Source organism: Lynx canadensis, chromosome C2, assembly GCF_007474595.2.
Source record: "Lynx canadensis isolate LIC74 chromosome C2, mLynCan4.pri.v2, whole genome shotgun sequence".
Lineage (NCBI taxonomy): Eukaryota > Metazoa > Chordata > Mammalia > Carnivora > Felidae > Lynx > Lynx canadensis.
The window spans coordinates 91,137,122-91,163,294 of NC_044311.2; the positions used below are offsets into that span (position 1 = coordinate 91,137,122).

Consider the following 26,173-nt stretch of genomic DNA (forward strand, 5'->3'; position numbering starts at 1 on the left):
GCCTTGGGCACCGGCCTCGGGCGAGGGGTCACTGCCTTTGCACTTTTCTGCGCCACGAAGGCGACCCATGCAAAAGGCTGCCCCTGCGTGCCTCGGCTGGGTTTGGGGGATCGCGTCCCAAGGTCCTAGGCTCTTCTAGGGGGTATTGATAACTTAAGACCAGAGACACACTCTGCGCAAAATAAATACATAATAAGGACTTGTTACTTTGAAGTAGCCATATTGACCTGGCCAGAGAGTTACTTAGATGCCATTAGAAAAAGTTTTGTTTGCTTTAAGAAATGATGCAATAATGTGCCCAACAGAAGCCCAGTTCTGCTTCCTGAATCTCTCATGGGCGAGTGGTGTGGGCAAGCTGCCGGGCACTTTATGCACACACCCTGTGTACATGGGCTATTAGAGCTAGTGGGGACTTTGGGAATTACTTAGCTAATGAGAAACCAAGGGTCGAGACAAAGTGAATTGTTTTTATCCCCAGCGGGTCATGGGTCTTCCCAAGGGCCTCTTTCAGTCTCCATTACTTCACTCTGTAGAATCTTTTCTGAAATAATGATACTGTCTTTTGGAGGCTGTCTCAGAAAAAGACCAACACAACTTCAGTCCTAGAAGAAAGTGGCCAGCCCAGTTCTCCCTTTCTCATAGAATTCTCAGTTAATGTGCCTGTGGCAGAAAGGAGGGGTTTGAATAGCTGTGGATTCAGGTGGTTGTGTGGAAAATGGATAGCTTAATGGATCGAAAAGGAAGTGGGAGGGGCTCCTGGGTGGCTCAGTTGGTTAAGTATCTGACTCTTGATTTTGGTTCAGGTCATGATCTCAGGGCCCTGAGATGAGCCTGCTGAAGATTCTCTCTCCCCCTCTCTCTCTGCCCCTCTTGCACTGTCTCTGTCTAAAAAATAAGCAAATAGGGGCGCCTGGGTGGCGCAGTTGGTTAAGCGTCTGACTTCAGCCAGGTCACGATCTCGCGGTCTGTGAGTTCGAGCCCCGCGTCGGGCTCTGGGCTGATGGCTCAGAGCCTGGAGCCTGTTTCCGATTCTGTGTCTCCCTCTCTCTCTGCCCCTCTTGCACTGTCTCTGTCTAAAAAATAAGCAAATTAATTAATTAATTAATTAATTTAAAAAAATGAAGTGGGAGAAGATGGGAGTTAAATGACAAATAAGACAGAGGTGAGTAAAACCTATTTTATATTTGCCATAGTTGTTTAAGATTCATTGAGTTCAGGGTTCAGTTCTCAAGGTGGCTTAATAAAAACTGCAGGAATACAGCTTCTTCCATACTACCAGGTTAATTCTTCATATTCATTGTACAAAAGATTAATGAAATCAGAGTTCTCTCTGAACCCCTGTTAGATCCCCATTCTGCCCCATGTGGACCATCTAGGTGAAAATTTGCTGTGGGTAGAGATATCCTAAAGCTTGGGTAGGGAGGCTGGGTTGGATCTAAGACAAGAAAAATTTTAGCACCAATATGGTAGCTGGAACAGTGAAGCTTAATGATTCTCCAAGGAAGGGAATGAGGGGGGAAAACATAAATGGTAGCCTTAGAGTACAATTTCCTAAAGTGTTCTTGGTCAAATATAAACATTGTGTGAAATAAAAGTAAACATGTTTGTTAACCATAGGACTTATCAGTGCTTTTAATAGCCTAATATGCATGGTAGAATCTCCAAGAAAAGGACATAGTAAATAAAGTTGAAAGATAAGAAAAATATAGTTTCATTCTGTTAATTTTATTTATTTTAAATTTATTTTGAGGGGGGAGGGAGAGAATGCACATGCTTGTGTGTGAACGGGGGAAGGGTGGACAGGGAGAGAGAGAATTCCAGGCAGTCCCCATGCATGAGTGTGGAGACTGATGCGGTGCTTAAGTCCATGAAACGTGAGATTGTGACCTGAGCTGAAATCAAGACTCAGATGCTTAACTGACTGAGCCACCCAGGTGCCGCTCATGCTGTTAATTTTCTTACTCTTATTTTTTCTCTCTTCTCCTGGATCTCAAGTTCATGGTGCTGAAAATCCTTGATGTAATACGATTTATTTATTCGTATTTAGCTGTGATTGTCAGGGATACTCATGATGACGAACAGGGATGCTGCTCTATATTTCCCGTGAAAATTTCAGTCTGTGTCACACCGGATTCCCAATAGTTGGAAATCATCAGTACTATCTTACACTTCCCTGGATCAGACTTATTGTCATAACTTGCCAAACTTTCTACATGTTGCTTGGTAGCATTAGCATTGGCTGGGGATTGAGACTGGAAGCAGAGCAAGAAGGAGTAGTCAGATGCAAACAAGCTCTGGGAGGAGGTGCATTGCTGCTCCCTGTGATTGATACCAGAATGGACTATCCTTCTTTTGTCTTGTTTGCCTCGGGATCAGGTATCTCTCCTATTTCTCTTTTTAATAAAAACATTTTTGTTGAGGCATAACTTACATATAATAAAGTTCACAAATCATGAAACTACAACCTGATGAATTCTTACAAATGCACAACATCCATACAAACACCATCCAGATCAAGACGTAGAACATTCCCAGCACACCAGAAGACTCCCTCATGCCTTCTCAGAATTATACCCCCAAATTTGATTCTATCACTCTAGATTAGTTTTGCTTATTCTTTAACTTGAGAGCAAGCATGGAGACGCTTATTGCCCTGAAGGTTAATGCATCTTGATGTTGCTATTACTCAGCTGCCCCAGCTGTTACATATGCATGTATGCATATGTACATGCAGATATAGCAGTATGGCAGCACTGGGATGACACTTGTCACAGAATTCTGAATATTTTACTTCATGTGCATAATGTTGTTGACATGGCAGAGAAACAGAGAATGGGAATAGGAAGGCAAGTATGTTTCTAGTGAGGCTGCCCAAAGCCTCACACTCTAGATCAAACCAAGTCTGTAAGGCAGGAACTCCTTTTGTCTAAATCACAAGAAGCTAAGCAACATGGAAACTGTAGTATTTGGTATTCTACAGTAGATCTCAGATGTCTGAATTATCCACTAAATGCGTCATCAAACTGGTGTGATAGGTGGTACATCTTCATCCCTCTAACTTTTGACTGGTGTCTTTGTCACTCTAACCTTCATGGTTGGCCCAACCCTAACCCAGGGTTTGAACTAGTTCCCACTTTTGGCTCCAGGAAGGCACCGCTTGTACAGACCTAGCTCAACAGATTCCCCCTTCATTTTGGTCTGCTATGACTTTGGTGACCTTAGTCTTGGTGATCCCTGATCCCAGTTACCCTGGTGTCAGTTTTGGTCTCTGATCCCTGATCCATGGTGGCTGTCCCTAATGCCAACAACCTGCTCTTCTGGAGCTTGGACAACTGCAGCCTTATGCTTGTATGGACTCAGGAGATGAATTGAAGATCCTGTTTCTATAGGTGGGTTACATCATGCTGACAACTTCTGCAGCTGAATCAAGCCCTCACTGCTTTTGGGGCCATTTGAATCTTAAATGAAGCTAGTTGGATTTATTTATAAAATGCATCTGTCCACCTCATATCTGTCTACTTCTCCTTGGTTCACACCCCCAGTCCAAGCCATCATTTTCTTTTTTTTCTAAGTTTATTTATTTATTTTGAGGGGTGGAGGGGCAGAGAGAGAAGGAGAGAGATCATCCCAGGCAGGCTCCACACTGTCAGCACAGAGCCCAATGTGGGGTTTGATCCCACAACTGTGAGATCATGACCTGAGCTGAAATCAAGAGTTGGACCCTTAACAAACTGAGCCACCCAGATGCCTCCACCCCAAGCCATCATTTTCTATACCTGAATGACAGTCTCCTATCTGGTCTCCCTGTTTTCAATCTTACTCTAAAATAATCAGTTTCCCCCCATTTTTCATATAGCAGTTAATCTTTTAAACACCAAAAGTGATCTGCTTCTTCATCCCCATTTTGTATGACTCTCCCTTTGTTTATTATTTTTAATCACCCTAATTTCTTACCTGTTCCTGCAACACAGCAAGCTCTTTGGCCTTGGCGTTACCTCTACCTGGAATGCTTTTCTCCTGGCTGCCTCCTTCTCATCCTCTGATCTGACCTTAAATGTCACTTCCATAGGTAAGTCTTTCCTGACTACTCTGTCAGAAGTTGCCCTCACCCCATTTGTCTGGTATCCCTGTCTGTTTTTTCTTCATAGCACTTATATCTATAATCACCCACTCTGAAACATGTAATTGTAATTTGCAAATGCAAACATGTGATTGTTTATCTGTTTGCTTATTATCGACTCTCTAGCTCCAAATCTAGATTCTAAGTCCTTGAAGGTAAGGACCTGTCTCTCTTGTTCACAGCTGAATCCTCAGGAATTAGCATAGTGTCTAAAATTTTGTAGGGGCTCAGTACATATTTATGATGAATGAATGAGTAGGTTATTTATACCCCCACTCCTTTCCTACCTTCTACATCCAGTTCATCATGAGATGCTGTAGATTTTGCTCTTAATTAACTCTTGATTTTTTCCACTTCTTTCCAGCTCCACCACTACCACCCTAGGTGAAGCTGCCATCAGCCCTCACGTGGCCTGCTGTAATGGCTTCTCACATTGCACCCCTGCATTCAGTTGGGCTCTCCTCCAATCCATTCTTCTCCTTGCAGTGGGAGTGATCTTTGAATACAGAAATTTAGTCATTTCATGTTCTTGCTTAAATCACTTCATTGGCTTCCTTTGCTGTGAAGGTCAAGACCACAGTTCTTATGGTGGTCTGCAAGGCCTGAGCTCCCAACCTCATTTTCTTCTCTACAACCTTTATTCTCATTATTCCAGATGTGACCATGCACTGTTTCTTCCAGCCGCAAGACCTTTGCATCTATTTATCCATTGCGAATCTGCTCCTCCCCATTCTTTGCTACACAAGTCCTGTTCATTATTTGGATCTCAGCTCACATGTCATGTACTTAAGAAAACTCCCTGAACCCTCCTTTCATCCACACAAGATTGGGTCCACTCGGCTACATAGAATTATACTTTCCCATCATTGCACTTAAAACAAGTTCTTTTTTTTTTTATTTTTTTTTAACGTTTTATTTATTTTTGAGACAGAGAGAGACAGAGCATGAACGGGGGAGGGGCAGAGAGAGGGGGAGACACAGAATGGAAGCAGGCTCCAGGCTCTGAGCCATCAGCTCAGAGCCCGACGTGGGGCTCGAACTCACGGACCGTGAGATCATGACCTGAGCTGAAGTCGGACGCTCAAACGACTGAGCCACCCAGGCGCCCCTGCACTTAAAACAAGTTCTAATAGGACACTTATTTCCTATTTGTTAAATTATTTGTTTATGGCTTGTTGCCTTCATAGTAAGCTCTATGGGGATAAGGGTTATGTCTGTTTGGTTCACTGTTATATCTCCAGTGGATGGCATAATGCCTTATATGTAGTAAATACATAAATATATGTTGAATGAATGAATATAAATTAAAAAACAAAATTCCAAATGGTGAAATTAAATCTATAAATTATATATGAGTAACATTAGCTCATTATTGATGAGGCACTCTTTCATCTGCCAAAAGTTGCTGATAGTATATACACTGACATCTTTGTAACTTACGGAGTCTATACATTTCAATTTTTGTATTAATAAGAACATCAAAAATACTAGCTAACATTTATTGAGCACTTTTTATTTGCCAGACTGTACTAGTGCCTGAAAGTTAGTCCTCCCAACCACCTATTAGGATGATACAGTTATTATTGCCATTTTCGTAGATGAGGTAACTATAGTTTCTAATTTTTCTAGCCCTTTTTAATGCATCATGGGAACTCCTAACTGTTCTCAGATTCCCTTATTTTCTGAAAGACAATGTCAAAAAAACCTTTCAGGTAAATATTAAATTGACCAGATCCTTTTAAAATTCCAAAACAGACACCCCAGACTGAGATCATCACTACCGCCTTCCCCTAGGCTACTGAAAGGGAGAAATGCCAGTGGTGGTGATTCAAACTATGCCCCACCCATTCCCTTGCCCACACTCCGGTATTGGAAAAATCAGGTAAAATGATCATGAGGTCAAGGGCAAGGCATCCTTGAGGGATAAACCTGCAGCCCAAGGAAACTAGAAAGGGAGAGAGTAGTTCTATCCACTTATGCTTTGATGATGTGGCTGTCCATAGAGTGACTGTAGGAGGTGTGCCCATCAAGAAACAAGATTAATTTGACAAACATACTTAAATAACAGTGCCTTACATTTGTATAGGGCTTGACAGTTTACAAAAGTGCTTTCGTGTCTGTGACCTAGTTTGATTCTCGTAACAGCTCATGAAAAGTAGACATTATGAACATCCCATTAAGATGAGCAAACAGAGGGGCGCCTGGGTGGCGCAGTCGGTTGAGCGTCCGACTTCAGCCAGGTCACGATCTCGCGGTCCGTGAGTTCGAGCCCCGCGTCGGGCTCTGGGCTGATGGCTCAGAGCCTGGAGCCTGTTTCCGTTCTGTGTCTCCCTCTCTCTCTGCCCCTCCCCCGTTCATGCTCTGTCTCTCTCTGTCCCAAAAATAAATAAACGTTGAAAGATGAGCAAACAGAGGCTCCTCAAGGGTAAGGACCTGATGGAGGCCCACAGCTCTCAAGGGACAGAGTCCTGGCTTAGTTCCGGAGGTTATGGTTCCCAAGGCTTCTGCCATCCCATGCACACATCCTTCAGAGACAGCCCCTCGAGGGCAGCTCTTGTTGGAGTTCAGAGCACATCTGACATGGGTGCCTCTCATAGAGCCAATTTCTGAGCTGTCCAAGAAAACCAATTACACCTGACTTGGCACCAAACTCTTGTCACTCAGCTTAATCATTACCTTATTTGCCAGACTTAGCTGGCTCTTAGCAACTTTGACCTATTTCCAAAAGTCAAATCCTTCCTCAAAGGTGGACACTTTGTCAAAACTGATGATATTCAAAAGAATGGGATATATAGAGAAATGGCTGGATTATCCACCAAATATTAATGATGGACTTTTAGCTGTTTAAAAGCCTTTTAATTTTTGTTCTTTTCTGCCTTACTTGAAATCTCTATAATAAACTGTGTTTTGCTTTAACATTTATTTATTTTTAATGTTTATTTATTTGTTTTTGAGAGAAAGAGAGAGACAGCATATGTACATGAGTGGGGGAGGGGCAGAGTGAGAGAGGGAGACAGAGAATGCCAAGCAGGCTTTGCACTGTCAACATAAGCCTGATGCCAGGCTTGAACTCACGAACTGTGAGATCATGACCTAAGCCAAAATCAAGAGTCAGATGCTCAAATGACTGAGCCACCCAGGCCTCCCAGCCATATTTTGCTTTAATGAGAAACAATAGGAACAGATTTCTTACAGAAAAATGTTGGAAGCAAATATTGCAGAATATTAACAGTAAGTAATTTTGACTTGTAGATATCAATGATTGTCACTTGTGTGGGCATGTGTTTTCCTGCACTGAACCCCCCAATAATCTTTTGATCTTTTGAGCAACAGAAGTGTCATCCAATATATGGAAAGCCTTTCAAGGTGCTTTACTTAAAAGGAGACAACACTCATTTGGCCGTGCACACACCGGTGTGTTGATTTAAAATAAATTAGTAAGTCATTTTATGCCTCATCCATAGCCCACCTGTACAGTTGTGCCCTTGGTTCACTCCTGGAGGCAGAAGGCCACAATCATGGCATGGCTCAGCTTTCTCATATGTGTGGGCAAAGACTCTCTTTCCATCTGTTATTCCGAGTAGTGAGGCAGCCATATTTTGGAGAATAGCCAAGGCAATGATAAAACTACTGCTTCCTTTCTTCTACCCTCCCCCTTAGTGGTCCAGAAAACTCTGGTTAATGTCCTTCCAGTGGCACAAATTAGTCTCTTGGTGATGCATTCCACACTCTTGAGGTTAATAAATGACTCTAAAGAAAAGCAAGTAATTTATCATGGGCTTTTGTTGTGACCCTTAATCCAGTCAATGAAAAAATACTGTGCTATGGGTGCTTTCAAACAAGGAATTGGTCTCACTGCCCCATTGCCATGTGTCCAGTTAGGGAACATGGACTTTTCCTTGTTACTTTCATTCCAAGAACTCCTTAGCAGCCAAGAGAGATTTTATTTGGCTAATGTTTCACCATTAGAATCTAGACTGTAAAGCATTCCTGTACAATCTAAGTACAAAGTGAATGACAACTGAATTTACCTGAATAGTAGTATATCTTTCTCTGTAGGGCTAGAGTTGGGACTTCAATGTGTTCTGCCTATGTCATAAGATGATCTTGATGTTCTGGGTCCATTCCCATCCCTCCTACCCAGTCCACTCTCTCCTTGGGATTTTTTAACATTTTGAACTAAGAACAGTAAGGTTGTGTCTGCATCCTCTTGTCTGAGTCATCCAAGTGATAGACTGGAGAACTTGGTTCTCTTCCAGCTCTGAAACTGCCTGTCCATACCCCCTTTTAAGATACCATAAAGCTACAATAGATGTTCTGAGGAAAGAAAGCTTTTTTTTTTTTTTTTTCCAGAGGCCAGCACAAATTGCAGACTTTAATGAGCAAAATGGATATTCTCCATTAAAGATTCTCTAAAGAATCTTCAAGTAGATACTGTAGATAGACTGGAGAACTTGGTTCTCTTCCAGCTCTGAAACTGCCTGTCCATACCCCCTTTTAAGATACCATAAAGCTACAATAGATGTTCTGAGGAAAGAAAGCTTTTTTTTTTTTTTTTTCCAGAGGCCAGCACAAATTGCAGACTTTAATGAGCAAAATGGATATTCTCCATTAAAGATTCTCTAAAGAATCTTCAAGTAGATACTGTAGGTAGAAAAAAGACAGCAGAGTCATAAAGTATAATAAAGACAGCAGAGTCATAAAGTAATTTGCTAAAAGAGCAAATTAAAGAATCTGGCAAATGAAAGATCAGAAGGACAAAGGGATAAGGAAATAGTATACAACAACAACAAAAATGCAAGTACTTCCAAAGGTCACCTTGGAGTTTTCAAAAAGAGAGGATAACACAGGGTCAAGTGTTGAGGAGCTAAATGTGGGTAGACAGTGCACTGATATAGGTCCAGGATAATTGGCAGAATTTGGTCAAGTGGAACAAGCACATGGAAGAAAATAGAAAGATATCTTCACGTGGGGGGCTTGTACCTCTTAGAAACCACAGCTGAAATAGTCAAGAACCAGCTTGTGCAAGTTGTCTTAAATTATCTTTGACCTCTCTTTGCTATGGTTGTCAAATTGGCACATAAAAATGAATGTTGATTTGAGTAATTTAGATAGGTGTTTTTGATACTGGCTTAACAACTATACCCAAATAGTAAGAAAAAGATAGAAAGGTGTCTATAATGCCTATAGGCAATATATGGGCCCCAGGGTCAGGTGACTACTAAAACAGTGGTTTGTTAACAAGGACCAGGAGGACCAAGAACACTATCATACCCATCCTTGGCCTAGACTTCTTATGTCGTATGATGTCCAGGTATATATATTTCAATCTTTTTTTTTTTTTTTTCAACGTTTATTTATTTTTGGGACAGAGAGAGGCAGAGCATGAACGGGGGAGGGGCAGAGAGAGAGGGAGACACAGAACGGAAACAGGCTCCAGGCTCTGAGCCATCAGCCCAGAGCCCGACGCGGGGCTCGAACTCACGGACCGCGAGATCGTGACCTGGCTGAAGTCGGACGCTTAACCGACTGCGCCACCCAGGCGCCCCATATATATTTCAATCTTAAAGAAAGGGATCCAGATAAGCTAGTTCATGTCTAGAGAAGGCAGACAGGACAATGAAAGCTTGAAAATGAAGCCATGAGGAGGAAACATTTGTGGGAATGAACTGTGATAGTTTGTCAGGAGAAAAGAACTCTTAGTTGGGACATGATTGGAGTCCTCAGGATGCTGAAAGAGGTCTTAGGTTTTTTTCTCAGTGGGACCAAGAATAGGACTGGACAGACAGGCAGAAATTCAAGGGAGCCAGATTTTAACGTGATGTAAAAAAGAATTTCCTATCAAAACTGTACAGCAACGTACTAGGTTTTCAAAAGCATGAGAAAAGTTTCCTGTTACAACAATTAAGACTATGCAACAATGGAAATACAGGCCTCCCAGAGTGAGGGTGTAAAAGTATTCAGAAAGAGGCTGGATGACCAGGTGTGAGGGAAGTGGAGGGCCGTAGGTGAGTGTGGATGGGTGATTTGCATGTCCCACTGGAAGAATCTACAATTCTAAGAACTATATTGAATTTATACTGTACCTTTCTTTTTTGGAACTTAAAGTACTTTTACTTCTAGCCTCACGAGAGTAGTGAATCACAGAATAATGAAGCAATTTGCTTAAAAACTGTTTGTAGCTAATTTGGAATCAAAACCCTTCATAGGGGTATATTTCTCCATGTTTTCTATACACATACACATATGAAGCTACTTGAGTTTACCTAGAGGCAACATGCTACATATATCCAAGGCTTTTCAGATTTTATAGGGTAAATATAGGGATACTGATTTATATGTTTTAATGTGTCAGTAAATTGAATCAAACAGTCCTAATGACAAACACGTAAAATAAAATAAATGAATGCTGTTACCTAGGTTGACTTCTGGCTAATCACTCTTGCTGTATAGGCCCAACAGGTGAGGACCACCTCTATGGTTCCTTCCAGCTCTGCTGTATTATACACTAACTATCAAAGCTAGAGACAGCATTAAGACATGATGTCCCAGACAGCCGGCTAGCCCTTGACAGGAAGTTGGCAGGCAGCAGGCATGAGAGGGGAATGGAGACCTTACCCTCTTCTTATTTTTTAGCAGTTGCCGATTTATACCATAGATGAGTAAAAACCCAGTATCAGAAGCATCCTCTGATCTCATTACTATGTGCAGAGTTAGTCTTTGGTTCTCCCTGGCACCTCTGGTATTGCTTTCCCTCCATTAGGGCAATGGATTCAACTTCTTCTTTAACGTGATTCTCCATGTTCCACCCCTGCCACTTCACTGGCCCTGAGCTCATGTAAAAGTGTCTGGCAGGGACTGCAGCTCCTGCAAAGATGAACATGACTTTAAGGCTTGTACTCTTGCAGTACCTTCCCTTTTCTTATCTACTTTAAGAATAAACCCAGTTTAGGGTGGCGCAGTCAGTTAAGCGTCCGACTTCAGCCAGGTCACGATCTCGCGGTCCGTGAGTTCGAGCCCCGCGTCAGGCTCTGGGCTGATGGCTCAGAGCCTGGAGCCTGTTTCCGATTCTGTGTCTCCCTCTCTCTCTGCCCCTCCCCCGTTCCTGCTCTGTCTCTCTCTGTCCCAAAAATAAATAAACGTTGAAAAAAAAAATTAAAAAAAAAAAAGAATAAACCCAGTTTATCTGCTTAATAGGAAACTTGCATTAAGTTTGTTACTTCCTGGGGCTTGGGCTTCTGATTTACCCAGCACTTACTGTCTTACTTGGCAGAGGCCCATCTCTGTGGGGAACAGATCTTAGCAAGGAATTGTCACTTAAATGGCCACCCTGTCACTGCCCCTCCTAAAAGCTATGCAGGTCTCACTGTCATCTTTCCCCTCCATGTCCTTTGTTGGATGCAGACTGAATAATCAGCCCCACCTGATTTATTTGCTTGTTTGTGGTCTCCCTTCATACTTTCCCATGAGTTCCTTTCATGTTCTGTCCCAAATCTCCCATTTCCTCCTGTGTTTCCCTCTTTCATTTCTCCCATGTTTGGAGTGGCCATCTGTCATCCTCCAGGGATGGTACTCATGGTTGCAGTCTCCCTCCTTCCTTCTCAGGCACTTTTTTTTTTTAATATTTATTTATTTTGAGAGAGAGAGAATGAGTGGGGCAGGGGAGAGAGAGAGGGAGACACAGAATCTGAAGCAGGCTCCAGGCTCTGAGCTATCAGCACAGAGCCTGACACAGGGCTTGAACTCATGAACCGTGAGATCATGTCCTGAGCTGAAGTCAGATAGATGCTCAACCAACTGAGCCACCCAGGCACCCCTCAGGCACTTTAATAATTTTGTTTCCTTGTCTCTGGATTGTCACTGTTGGGATGTTTTAAGGAGCCGGTTAGGGCAGCGTTTCTCTTTTTTCTTTCTTTCTTTCTTTCTTTCTTTCTTTCTTTCTTTCTTTCTTTCTTTTTCTTTCTTTCTTTCTTTCTTTCTTTCTTTCTTTCTTTCTTTCTTTCTTTCTTTCAAAACCAGAACATTTATCTTGTGACTAATCATTGAATCCTTCAGATGAACTGGATGCTGCAACAGTCACCCTCTTGGGTTTAGGTGTGTTCCTTCACAGAATCCATGTCTGAATCTGCGGCACACAATTTTTGGGTGCCTCTTTTGACCAGTCCCAGTGGTATTTCATCTTTTAGCTTTGCCACTCCAGTTATACTTTCTCTTCTGCTTGGCAAGATAGACACATTTGCCACAGGTCAATTTCTGAAGGTGGTAGGACTTAGAGCCACAGCAGCAGCACAATGTGTGCATCTTATTGCAATGCTTTTCAAATGATGACATCCCCTTCATCATATTGTTTCCATGGTGGAGACCAAAAAGAAGACTAGTTTTCAAAGTGTGGTTCTGGGACCAGCAGTATCAGCATCACCTGGGAACTTCTTAGAAATGCAAATTCTCAGGGTGCCTGGGTGGCTCAGTCAGTTAAGTGTCTGACTTCAGCTCAGGTCATGATCTCATAGTTCATGAGTTCAAGCCCTGCATTGGGCTCTGTGCTGACAGCTCAGAGCCTAGAGCCTACTTCAGATTCTGTGTCTCCCTCTCTCTCTGCCCCTCCCTGCTTGCACTCTGTCTCTTTCTCGAAAATAAACAAAACATTTTAAAAAGTTAAAAAAAAAAGAAATGCAAATTATCAGTCCCTACCCCAGGGACTCCGAGTCGTAAACTCTGGGTTAGGGCCCACCAATGTGTGATTCTGATACCTACTCACTGCATTAGGAGGTGGTTTTGGCTGGGACTCAAAACTACTCAAATCCTGACTTCAAGGTTTTGGAGGGAAATGTATCTACAGAGAATATTAGCTGGGGCTCTGGCCCCAAACCCCAGTGTCAAATTCTAGTGGGCCACATAGAAAATCCTTCTTCTCTACTACACTAGCCTAAGTAATCTAGATCTAAGGCATATGATTTTGCCTCTTGCTCCAAGGCTAAACTTGAGTTGAGCTCTTTCCAATCAGGCATGAGAAAAGTGTGCTCCAAAATATAAGGCAGTTCAGTCACTAGAGATGCCAAACACTATATGTAATGATGAAATGTTAAAAACCCTCCTTTCAAAATCAGGAACAAGACAAGAATGCCCCATCATCATTTCTCTTTCACATTTTCCCAGAGGTTTTAGACAATTTAGTGATATGAAGGTATCAAAAGTATAAGGTTTAGAAAAGAAAAATAAAATTATCATTAATTATAGACAAGATAATTTTAGAATCTACATAAAAATAATTAGAATTAATAAGATAATTTACCAAAGTTTCCAGATATGTAGTAGGTAAAAGTCAATTGCATTTCTATTAATCATCAATAACAGAAATATATACTTTGTAAATAGATACTATTTATAATAGAAAAAAGTAAGTTTCTCAAGAAGAGAAGGAACTAAATATGTATAAGATTTCTTTTTGGAGAGAACTTCACATTACTGAAAGACACTGAAGACAATCTAAATAAACTGATACCTCTGTTCACAGAAGACTCCATATTGTTATCATGTCTATTCTTCCCAAATTGATCTATAGAAACACTACAATTCTAATAAAAATCTCAACAGATATGTGTATGTATACACTTGCCATCAGGTGTGTGTGTGTGTGTTGTATGCACACACCTTGACAAACTGCTTCTATAACTTATGTGGATGAACAAAGGCCTAGAATATTCAATATTTCTGAAGAAGAAGAAAATGGAAGGGAGGCTTACCCTATCCGCTGCCAAAACAATATTATGCTGGAATAACTGAGATAGTTGATAATGGCAGGGAAGACAAATAGTAAAGAGCAGAGAACACAGAAAGAGACTCATGAATACACAGAACCTTGATAATTGACATGGTGTTGTATTGGTGGGAGAAAGAGTGGACTTTGCCTCAACAGTTTTGAGACAGCTGGTTAACCATGTGGGGAAAGTGAATTTGGATCTCTACTCAGATCATGCACAAAAATCAACTGCAATGGTTTGAAGATTTAAAGGTGACAGGCAAAGGACCGGGGGCAGCAGAGTCCCACACCCCCACCTCTATCCCCACCCCTACCCGTACCCCCACTTCACCTGCCGCTACTAAACTCCACTCACTCCCAGTTTCCAGGTCGGCAGATGTACTGTTGAATCTCAACAGAGTTACCTTGAACTTAGGGAATCTTTTGAAACAAAAGCAAATCCTGCCATCATGTTGCAGCCCAATACAATGTGAATTTACTTAAAAAAAATAAATGTATTCTTCTCTGCCATTTTTAAGACAAGATTTCCATTAGCAAGGCATTCTATTTTCCATTAATCAAAGTTTATGGTTCACACAAAAAAATTTAGAAGAAAATATAAAATGTCTTATAACCCCAAGTATGGAAAGATTTCTAGAAAAAGTTTTAAAAAGCACAAATAATAAAAGGTGACAAATTCAATTACATTAAACTAAGAACTGTTAATGAAAAGATCAAAAAAAAAAAAAAAAAAAGATCCTAAAAGGGAAAAGACAGGCTGCAAACAGGAAGGGGATAGTTGTAGCAATGTAACTGAAAAAGGAGTAGTATCCACAATATACAGCATTCCTATTGAAAGAAAAAATAGAAACCTCCCAATGTCAAAGCAATGGGTAAAAGACGTGAACAGGCATTTCAGAGAAATATGAATAGACAAAGAAGCACATATACATTGGTAATCAAGTTAAAACAACAATTTGGCAACAACTCAATTATTGGCAAGGATGTGGATAAAGGAGAACTGTCATACACTAATGATGGAAGTTTCAATTGGTAAAATCACTTTGGAGATTCATGTCACATTACCTAGTAAACATGAAGATGTGCATACTCTGAGCCTAGCACTTTTATCCCTAGGTAGAATGCCCTAGAGACTCTTGTATATGTGCCAAGGAATCATGTACAAAACTGTTTATAATAACATTTAAAAAATAACATCAGAAAATTTCAAATACCAATTGCTGATCTACAGGAGAATAGATAAGCTTTGGCACACTCAGAGTGAAATTCTGTACAGCAGTGAAAATGGAACCAGAGCTATAGTCATTAACATGGATTATTTAACAAATACAATATTTTAAAAAATGCACATTGGAGAATGCAAACAGCATGATTCCATTTGTACAAATACAAAATTCAAAACAATGCAAATTAAACTATTGTTTAGGGATACAGATGTTTTTGATATAATATAGGCATTTAAAAAAATCACTCTCATTCTTCAAAACCATGCATTAATAGTAACAGAAATTATGGACTGTTTTCCTTATGGAAAAAATTCTAGATAACTTTGTAAACAGAATATTAATAAAACCAATACAAATCCTAATAAAAACATTAGTATAATTACAAGACATATTACATTCTTAATAAGTAAGTATGTCTGCAAACATTAGAATTTATCTTATAGAAAAGAGGAAGATAGCTTTTTAGAAGAAGGCTTAAGGAAGGTTGAGGAAGCTGCTTTCGGGCAAAGATCCTAAGCCTGAAAATCAGGAAGAACTGTGTAACAAGCACTTCCTATTTAGGTATAAGCACTTCCCAGATAGGGTATAAGTCTAAAAGAAGTCAAGAGAAGAACTTGGGATGGGTAGGTTTTGTGTACAGAAATTCAGTTTGATGCCTTCAGCTGTGTTAGTATACTTTGCAGTTAGCTACTGCTCCTTAGTAGTACAGAACATTTATGTGTGGAGAAAAACGTTATATAAACAATGTAACTTTTGTGTATATTGACACAATTCCCTTACTCATTGTATTAAAGTAACACAAGTTGTAGCATAATGAACTGAACATACATATATTTCATAAAACTATAAAGTAAAGGAATGTGAAATACAAATTTGGCAGTAGTTCATCTCTTTGGAGAAAGGAACAGGATGGGCTTGATTAGAGGCACAGAGGGGTTCCAAAGAATTAATATTCTTAAGCTGATTATGGGCATGCAAGTATCCATTTTATTATTATTCTTTAATATTCATATAATATATATACATTACATATCTCTAGTATGAATGTTTCATAATAAGTCAAGCAATGTTTGATATTTTCATTGTAAAATGTTAGGAAAATATAAAATGAAGAATCAAAAATTGAAGTTAGTTATGTAATTTACTAGGAAAAGAAAATAAGTGTTTTTTGGTTTAAAAACAAGAATTGCTACCTGTAAAATATGCTAGCGATGTACAAAAGTATAAAGAAGAAATCAAAAGAAACAGAAAATTAAAAATCACCCCAAAGTCCATCACCAAGAGATCTTTTGATGACTATATATACACATACATGTATAATTTTACAGAAAAAAAAATTTTTATGTATTTTTTTTATGACCAGAATGTCATAAATTCTGGTCTGCAACCCAGTTTTTTTCATTAAACAATATGTATTTCTTTCCATACATATGTAATAGTCATATTTAATGACTTCATAGTGATTAGTGGTATATCAAACTTACATAACCAAGCATTTACTGCTGGGTATTTAAGACATTTCTTAGTTTCTTTTTGCCATTACAACCAATATTTCAATTAACATATTTTCAAATACTTCTTTAGCACTTGTTCAGTTAAATTATTATTATTATTATTAGAGATGGAAATACTGTGTCATGAGCTTTTTTGTGTTTGTTTTTGGTCAAGGATAATTTTCTCTTTTCAAAGATCACTTGCTTTAAAAAAAAAAAAACCAATATAGACATTTTTTAAATACAAGGAGTGCTAACTGATATTTTGTTTTAGTAAGTTATTTTCTAAGGTTAAACTATTCCTTCTACAATTGGTTATGCTCTAAAGAAAAAGCATGAACTAGAAAGTTCCACACCCCCCTCAGGGAGCCTGAGTGGTGGAACTTGTTTTTAAAATATCTGAAAAAAAAAAAAAAAAAACCACTTCAGAGAAGGTCCAAATCAAAGGCTGAAATGATTAGACTAAGGATTACCAGCTGAATGGAAAGTATAAATAGATGAAAGACAGACAGTTGGACTCTCTGGAAGCAGAAATGGGGACTTAAAAGGGGTCAATGAAGGAAGCCAGCAGAGAGATGATCAAAGTGATGAGAGCAGAAGGAAAAGCTGAAGGAAGAATGGGAGGCACTTTCCAAAGACACCTTGAGACCTGAAAGAAGGGGAGGCAATGTGATGAGTTGGAGGAGATGGATGTGAGTCAGCTGCAGGAGGCGGTTGGAAGGTGATCAGGTCAAGAAACCAAAGTGCACTGAGTCAGAGAAAAAAACTAACGAAAGCCTGCATTAAAGAAACCAAGAAGATGGAACTCAAATGTCAGTAGAAATGGTTGTTTGTGGAGGAAATAACAAATATAAAAAAGAGCACTGGTAAATATGAACAGCATTCATAGATCTTACAATTTTAAAAAAGTGTGAAATTTTCTTCACAGTGTGAGTGAAGTTAAGGAAAAGTGGCTACTGCTCTAGAGGAAAAATGAGGGCTATCAGGGTTCACACAACCAGGTAGCAGAGGGAAGAGAGGATGTTTAGTTAGTTTAGACCAGGAAAAGGATTTGGATCAAACAAGCTCTGAATTTGCTACCTGAACCACAGGGCACAAAATACCAGACAAGAACTTAGTTTCATGCAGACATTTCCAACACATATGATCAGCTCCCCAGCTTAGCCCCACAGGTGGGTGGGCAAAAAGAACAATCCAAGAAGTCTTTAGCATAAAAACATTAACAGAGGGAATGCCCAAGATGGAGTGCCAAAGATTCTATGTCTTCAAACAACACACAGACATTTTTCCAATTAAAGAAGAAAAATAAGTTTTAAAAAGCTTCAATGTCAATTTGAAAGGTGCACAATAAAAACAATAAAAGAAAGTAAAAATTAATCTTAGTTCTATCCCCTTAATCTCACAACTCTTTGCATTTTTGATGTATACTTCATATCTGTGTCTCTTGCTCTGTATCATTTCTCTTTGAATCTATTTTGTAGTATCTGTTTTTACAAAAATGGGTGTAATCTGAAATCCTATAGTAGTTACTATATCCTGCACACATTTCTATGCCACTGAATATTCTTTTTCCAAATAATTTTTAATGACTACTTGGTACTTCATTACCTCTGTGTATCATATTTACTTTCCTCTGTTGGACATGGAACCTATTTCAATTTTTCATGTTATGAATATTGCCTCCTTGAACTCCCTTAGGGTTAAATCTTTGCACACATTAATGATTATTTCCTTAGCATAAATTCAGTCATGGGAATTGCTAGATTAAAAGGATAAGAACATTCAAAAAGATTATAATATGTGTCGCCAAATTGCCTTCAATAAGGGTGTTTCCATTTATACCATCATGGCAGTATATGAGAGAACTTTTGGCAAAATTATCGCGTTTTTTGAAGAATAGAACAAAGCTCCCAGAAACTAAATTTTGACTATGGGCTTTGGAATTATGTGACAAATGTTTGAATGTAGGCTGTTCCACTTACTGGCCATGAGACCTCAGGCAAGTCACTTAACCTCACTAAACCTCAGTTTCTCCATTGTATTGGGATAATACCTAACTAAAGTTTTTGATAGGATCAAACAAAGTAAGGTATAAAAATTCTTAGCACAATACATTGTAAACACTAAGGAAACAATAAATGGTATTCCTTAGAATTTTTTTCTTAGGGTTTCACACTGAAAGCTACCAAGAATAGCACATGGAATGAGGCACCAAATAGAAGGAATTCAGACTACAGGAGGTACTGAAGGAAAGCATCAGGGCCACCACAAAAGTGGCTCACAAATGTGGGTCAGAAAAAAACCTTCTGAAAAAAAGAAAACTAATTGAATCTACCATAATGTACTAGTGCTGTCATTTTAGCAGTGTAGCTACATGAGGCTATAACACAAACACAACCTGTACTTTCCTACTAATGGACAGGGAGGAAATGAAAGCACCATGGGAAATCTCACTCTTTGGCTATGAGGCCCAGCTGCTCTGCAGACACCTTACAAGGAGATAATGAAAATTACAAAAGGAAGATTTTAAACCCTGAGATGTATAAGCTGTCATAGGGGGTTGATAACACCATTCAAGCAATAACAGGAATAATGACCTCAAAAAGAAGGAGGAACGCAGGAATGGAAGGAGGGAGGGAAGGAGGGGAAGAAGGGAAGGGAGAAAATACCAAAGTGTACAGACCAAATGGATGGGTCCCACCATACTGGCCCTAATAGATTTCATTAGGGGAAATAGTTCCACAGATGTATAAATTGGAAATAGGCAGTTGAGAACTCCTGACATACTTGAATGAAGACAAGGATGCAGAGTGAAACTGGGAAGCAAAATAATGGAAATGGAATTTGAGTAAATATGGAGGGAGAGGGGTGGTACCTGGAAACCCTCAAGAAGAACCAAGTGTTATAGGGCATTGCTAGTGCTTCTCTGCCAAATGTAGGGCCTCATAGAAAAGTTTCTTCCCATAATACTGTGGAACAACAAGGCAAGTCACCCACAGCTGCAGTGGAGGGAGGCGGGAGATTAAGAAGGGTTAAGGTTGGCCTTTTTTTGGTCTTCTTGTTGATGTGGCTTGATTTCACCAAATTAGGAAAGGACAAGGTGGAGATAGGGGGCTAGGAAAGGAGAAGAGTAGGAAGGGGGGTGGGTAAGGGAAGCAGTCAGTCCCCACCATTGCTAGTCCAAGGGGAACCCAGAGATGCATGAGATGGGCCTGGATTTCAAGGAGTTCCAAATTCAGTTAGGAAGACAAAAATCCCTTAATATGAAAACATAAACACATGATAAATCCCCAGGTAAAAACAAAAGATGTGGCAGGGTGTTGGCTGTGGGCAGCTGTAGCTGGGAAAGCTTCCTGGCATAGAAGGCCTGGCTGGGATCTGGATAGGTGATGAGAAGACGAGGGGGTTCTAGATTGGAGACTAGGCAAGAGCTAGGCAGCTGAGGCAGGACCGAGAAGGCATGTTGACTAGAGACCTGGTGACAGGTACCACCATGTGAAAGGGACAGGACGGTAAAATAGAAAAAGCTTGGGCTTTGGGGCCAAGAGGACTTGTTCTTCCACTTACTAGGTGTCCTAGGACCTCAGTTTTATCACCTCTAAAATGAGGATGTTGGAAGGATGAAAAAAAAATAATATGGATAAAGCACTGACCATTACTGGAGCATCATAAGTGCTTAGAAAGTGATATAAAATTTTATTAGATTACTACTTCTGGAAATAGAAGCACAGTGTAGTAAGGAGAGAATAGGAGAATGATAACATAAAAAACAAGTTGGGGTTTCCAGAGATTAAAGTGTTCAAATAAGAAAGGTACTATAAAAGGGGTGATAAAAATGAAGGAAAGGATCAGAGCAGGGCTACCTAAAGTGTGGTCCATGGATCAGCATCCCCAGCATCACTTTGGGAGCTTGCAAGAATTACAGACATTTGACTCCACCCCAGAACTACTTAGTCAGAATTTCCGGGTGTGGAGCTCAGCAATCTACATGTTAAGAATATCCCCAGCCTTAAAGTTTCAAAGTCCTGGGCTGGAGGAATCAGAAAAATTTCTTGGCCAAGAGATTAGCTCCAAGTATATACACCTGATTCCAGTTAGGTTTGACCTCAAAGTTAGTCTTTTCACAAGTACATGAAGGTTATTTATGAAGAGAACCTTAGAGATTCTGCATGGAAAGTAAAACCATGGAAAAGGATTAAGATTGACGACAGTCACAGAATATGGGTACAGTAAGTGGGATAAGGTTGTGTCAGTTTATGTCAGTTCAATTATATTTTGCTGGTAATAAAGTTACAAATTTTGGAATCGTGAATGATGTTGATTCATTTAAGCCACAAAACAACCCTATGTGATAGGTACTCTTGTCATCCCCTTTGTGTAGATGAGAAAAGTGAGGCAATGGTGAGGTTTCCAAGGTTACATGCTAATATGTGGCAGAGCCAGGATTTGAACCCAGGTGGTGAGGCTCCAGAATCCATGCTTTTAGCTGCTAGACTATGCTGCTTTCCCCCCACCATAATTTATTTAACTACTCCCTTACTATTGGACATATAGGTTGTTTCTAGTATTTCACTTTCGTTCTTTAAAAAAAAATTTTTTTTTATTTACATTTATATATTTTTGAGAAACAGAGTGAGACAAAGCATGAGCGGGGGAGGGGCAGCGAGAGAAGGAGACACAGAGTCTGAAGCAGGCTCCAGGCTCTGAGCAAGTGGTCAGCACAGAGCCTGATGTGGGGCTCCAACCCACGAACTGTGAGATCATGACCTGAGCTGAAGTCGGACGCTCGACCGACTGAGCCACCGAGGCACCCCTACTATTTCACTTTCATAAATAAACACTGTGAAGAACATCTTCAGATATAAATCTTTAATTCCTGATGACTTCTGTAGGACAGAGTCTCAGAACTGAAATCCTTGATCAAGGGCCACAATTTTAAGGCAATTGTTTTCCAGATAATGTTACAAGGATAGCCATTTCATCCCACTCCACCAGCATTATATTTAAAGTCTTAGTATTCTTGATAAACAAACTGGCATACCATTATAAAAATTCTTATTTCTTTTATTCAGGTAAAGTTAAAATATTTTTATATGTTCACCAACCTTGTGCTTTTCCTTATTTGAAAACTGTTAAATCCTTTGCCCACTTTTTTGAAACCACAGTTTTAGTGTTCTTCCTATTCAATTCTGTGAGCTTTTTAAGATACCAAAACTTAGGGGCACCTGGGTGGCTCAGTCAGTTGAGTGTCTGACTTCAGCTCAGGTCATGATCTCACAATTTCTGGGTTCGAGCCCCATGTTGGGCTCTGTACTGACACCTCAGAGCCTACAGCCTGCTTCAGGTTCTGTCTCTGTCTCTCTCTCTCTAACCCTCCTCTGCTTGCACTCTGTCTCTCTCTCTCTCTCCCCGAAAAATAAACAATAAACATTAAAAAAATTTTTTTTAAATAAGATACCGAAACTTAACCTTTTGGCATAATTGGTACAATTTGTTTTAGTTTACTTTCCTTTTAATTTAGTTATGACTTTTATAGATAAGTATTTTTAAATGTTTATGTAATAAAATCTATCAGTATTTTTCCTTCATGATTCTCTGCTACTTTTACACTTAAAAAAAAAAAAAAAAGAATTTCCTCATTCCCATAAAATATCCTCTGTTTTCCTCCCCACACCCCCCAAAAAGAAACTTTCCAAACTTCAAGTTTAACTTGAAGTTACAATTTGATGGAGTATATTTACAGTAAGAAGTACATTTCTTCAGAAGGCTAAAAGAGCTATCTCTGTGTGTTCACTTTTGCTGTTGGTTATCCTTTGAATTCCATGAAACCTGCATAAGATCAAGAGACAGCCAGATAGTGGCAAGGGTAGAGAGCTGGAAATAAATGAAGACCGGAGTGTTAATCTACTCTGTCATTTATAGTCACGTTTTCTCAGGCAAGTTATTCCACCTTTCAGTGCCCTCACTTGAGAAATGGAGATGATGATACCTGTTCATTTCCCTTATTTATCCCTTGGGATGTTCTGAGGATCGTGAGTTAATATTAGGAAAGTAGACTGGTTTAGCAGTCTACAGTACTGAGATTTGTTCATTCATTCAGCTCTTCCAATGTACTAGTCACCAAGCTGGATTCTGGGGTTTTAACACCGAGTAAGACATGCTGTCTGTAGTTGATGAGGTTGAACAATGTGTATTGGCTCATTTAAATCTTTTAACAACCAATAAGTGGGCAAAATGAGGTGGGTGAAATGGGTGAAGGGGGTTAAAATGTACAAACTTCCAGTTATAAAATAAGTCATGGGGATATAATGTATAGCATGGTGACTGTATTGCATATTTGAAAGTTGCTGAGAGTATATCTTAGTTCTCATCACAAGGAAAAAATGTAACTATGTATGGTGATGGATGTTAACTAGATTTATTGTGGTAATCATTCTGCAGTATATACAAATACCAAATCATTATGTTGTATATCTGAAACTAATATGTATCAATTGTAAGTCAATAAAAAAATAATCAATGAAGTGGGTAATATTAATAATCCCAGCTTATGGATAAAGAAACTGGAGAACAGAGAGATTAAATAACTTGCCCAAGGTTACACACTTGTAAGTTGTAGAGCTGGGACACAGGCCCAGGCAGTCTAACTCCAAAGCCCAGACTTTAAACCACCATGCTGTGCTGCCTCTCAAAAGATGATGGTGAAAATTAGATGATAATTGCAGAGTGAAACTTTGTTTGGAATATTTTCATTTTTAAGACTACAGAAAGACAAGACCATTTGGCCTCCTCACTACTTTTATCTCTTGGTTTCTCCATTGACAAATAGCACAAAAGGGCTCTCTTGGACAGGGCCTTGGGGCATAGTGAGGAACAGACCAGGATCCTGACTTGAAGGAACTCATGATCTGATGAACCAGGGGTCTGAAGCTGTGGTAGAGAACCTCAGTCCGAAGGTTCCCTTCTCAGTGGCTTTCTCTGATCAGCTGGCAACCCCCCCCCCCAACACCTTTGCCTACCCATCCTCTTCTGCAAGGGCCACCAGACTGGAGATCTGGGTATCAATGCTGGCCTGAGTGTGTAGTGCTAACTTAATGCCTGACATGCAGTTGGAGCTCAACCAATGTTTATTGAACTAAACTAAATGCTTATGTCAAATTATAGAATATTTAGAAGGACTAAATGGATGATATGATAATTTTTTCAACCATTAACTTCTGTTAAGAGGAAAAAAACAACTTTCTTTCTAAGGACAAACAGATCATAATTATTATTGAGGGTTGGGGGAAATGGTTACAATATTTTTGAGCCTGCTTCTCTCTTTCTACATGAAAAACAAGAAATAAATAAGAAACTTGCTTGTTAGGAATGCTGAACAACAAAAAAACATGGGAAAAAGAAGTCAAATCATTTCATTTTTCTTACTATTAGTAATTTTTCTTGTATGTACGTGAAAGACTTGTTGAAAGAATAGCTAAAATTAGTCTTCTCTCCGCGGGTATCATATTACCTTTGTCCCCATCATACTGATAAGCATTCCCCGAGGGTGGAGGAAAACAGATTTCCACCCCAGTTCCCAGGGGAAAAAAATCAATTATGGATGAGAAACACATAAAAGCCAATTAATTCAGGTTACTTAACCTAAGAAATCTTTATTCTTCCTGCTTTTTCAGTGTAAAAAAAGATTTCAGACAGGAGCTGAGCCAAAGGATACAGACCAGTTAAACAGCTACCTTGTAGGCATTGTGTTAAACACTTTCCATTTATAGTTCATTTAAACCTCACAACCACCCTTTGAAGGAGACACTACCTCAGTTTTACAGATATCCAAAGGAATATCCACCAGTAAAAACTGAGGCTCAGAGAGGTGAGCTGTGTTGCCCAAAGTCACAGAGATTGGAAAATCCACTTTCATCCAAACTCTCTGTCTCTGGCAGAGGCAGACCTTATTTTTTCTCATTTCACACTTTACCACCTAACTCATTGGCCCTGCCTAATTATAATGTCTGTTCATTTCTGCTGCTTCAAGTAATTATAAAATTGTTCAGGCAAGTGAATCCAACATTCAGTCAGCATTTCCTAGGATCCAGACTTGGGGGAAACAGGCATAAAGTTCCCAGCAACTTTTCAGCAAACACTATCACACATATCTGGATTATTTTCCATCTTAGGAACGGATGATGTGGTTACCAAGACTACCTTGCATTATAAAATAGGGAGCATCTCAATCCTCTCATTCTCACTAGCTTTGATAGAGGCACCTCAGCCTGTGCATATTGGATTCTGAGAGAGCATTTGAGAAAAAATTCAATCAGGCTGGTGTCAGGCAAGAATAGAAACAAAACTACAAGGCATGAGTGCTTGTTGTACGTGCCACTTTATGACAGTGGCAAATGGATGAAGTCTACTGTTCACTCACCTTGAACGAAAAGCCTCCCAGAGATGAGAGAGATAATGGATTTTATTTGTTATGGATCAACTAAGCCTTCCCAATACTATTTTACGTTGTGACATAGAAGTTGTCAAGGAGTCTTCTCAGTTACAAAGACAGCTTTTTTTGGTACCAATCATTAAGTCCTCTGCTAACACAGAAGCACTTCCTAGATACCTGATCCCTAGTCCCGGTTGACACGTGGCTTCCTTTCCTTTATCCTAAAATCACTTAGATGACAGAACCAAAATATGACAGAGCAGAGTCCCACTCCCCACAAGGAATGAGTAATTGAGTTTTGTGGAGTTTACCTTGCAGACATCTCTAGCATTGGTTCCTTTTCTCCATGGCCACTGCTATGGCCACCATGGTTTGGGCTATCCTCATCATCATCTGAATGGTTATAATTTCTGTAAGTGGTTTCTCTCTTCCAAACTTGCCCCCCTTTAATTCAGCATCCATATACAGCCAGGATGATTATGATCTAACCCAAAACGCTCATTAAGTCTACTTAAAACCCTACAGTGGCTTCCTTTGCATTAGGGTAAATAATAATAATAATTTTAAAAAAGCCAATATTAACTATACGCGTAATCTTGCCACGTACCACATAACTTATCATTTCTTGCAGGAACCTAATAAGGCAGGTACAACCTTCACCGCTATTACTTATTGAGGTCAAGTTACTTAACCAAGGCTCCGCATCTAGAAAGTGGCAGAGCCATGACTCAAACCTGGGTCTGTATCATTTCAGATGCATATTTTAACCACCAAGTTATCCATGTGATGGCATGCAGGTTCTCTGTGACCTGGCCTGCCCACCACTCCAGCCTTGTCTCTTCATGAGTCCCTCTTTGCTCCTAATGCCTCAGCTCTTTGAGCTGCTTACAGGTCCTGGACCTTGACATGCTATTTCACACCTCTGGTTTTGCACATAAATCCCTTCTCTATAATGCCCTCTTCCCTTTGTTTATCTTGTGGAGTGTCTCATCTTTCAAGATTCATCTCAAGTGTTAACTCCTCCATGAACCTTTCCTCAGCCCCTCCTCTCCTTGGTAGAATTGACTACTCCATTCCCTGTGTATCACTGTACCTTAATTATGCTTTCATTATGGCAACCACAACACTTTCCTATCCTTCCAT

General features: G+C 39.8%; 1 protein-coding gene and 1 pseudogene across 2 annotated transcripts in view; both read right to left on the bottom strand.

Moving 5' to 3' along the window:
• CASR (calcium sensing receptor) overlaps positions 1-26,173 on the bottom strand; it is an 81,065-nt gene that overhangs the window by 49,625 nt on the left and 5,267 nt on the right. The window lies entirely within an intron of this gene.
• Positions 12,113-12,463, bottom strand: LOC115523749 (annotated as a pseudogene).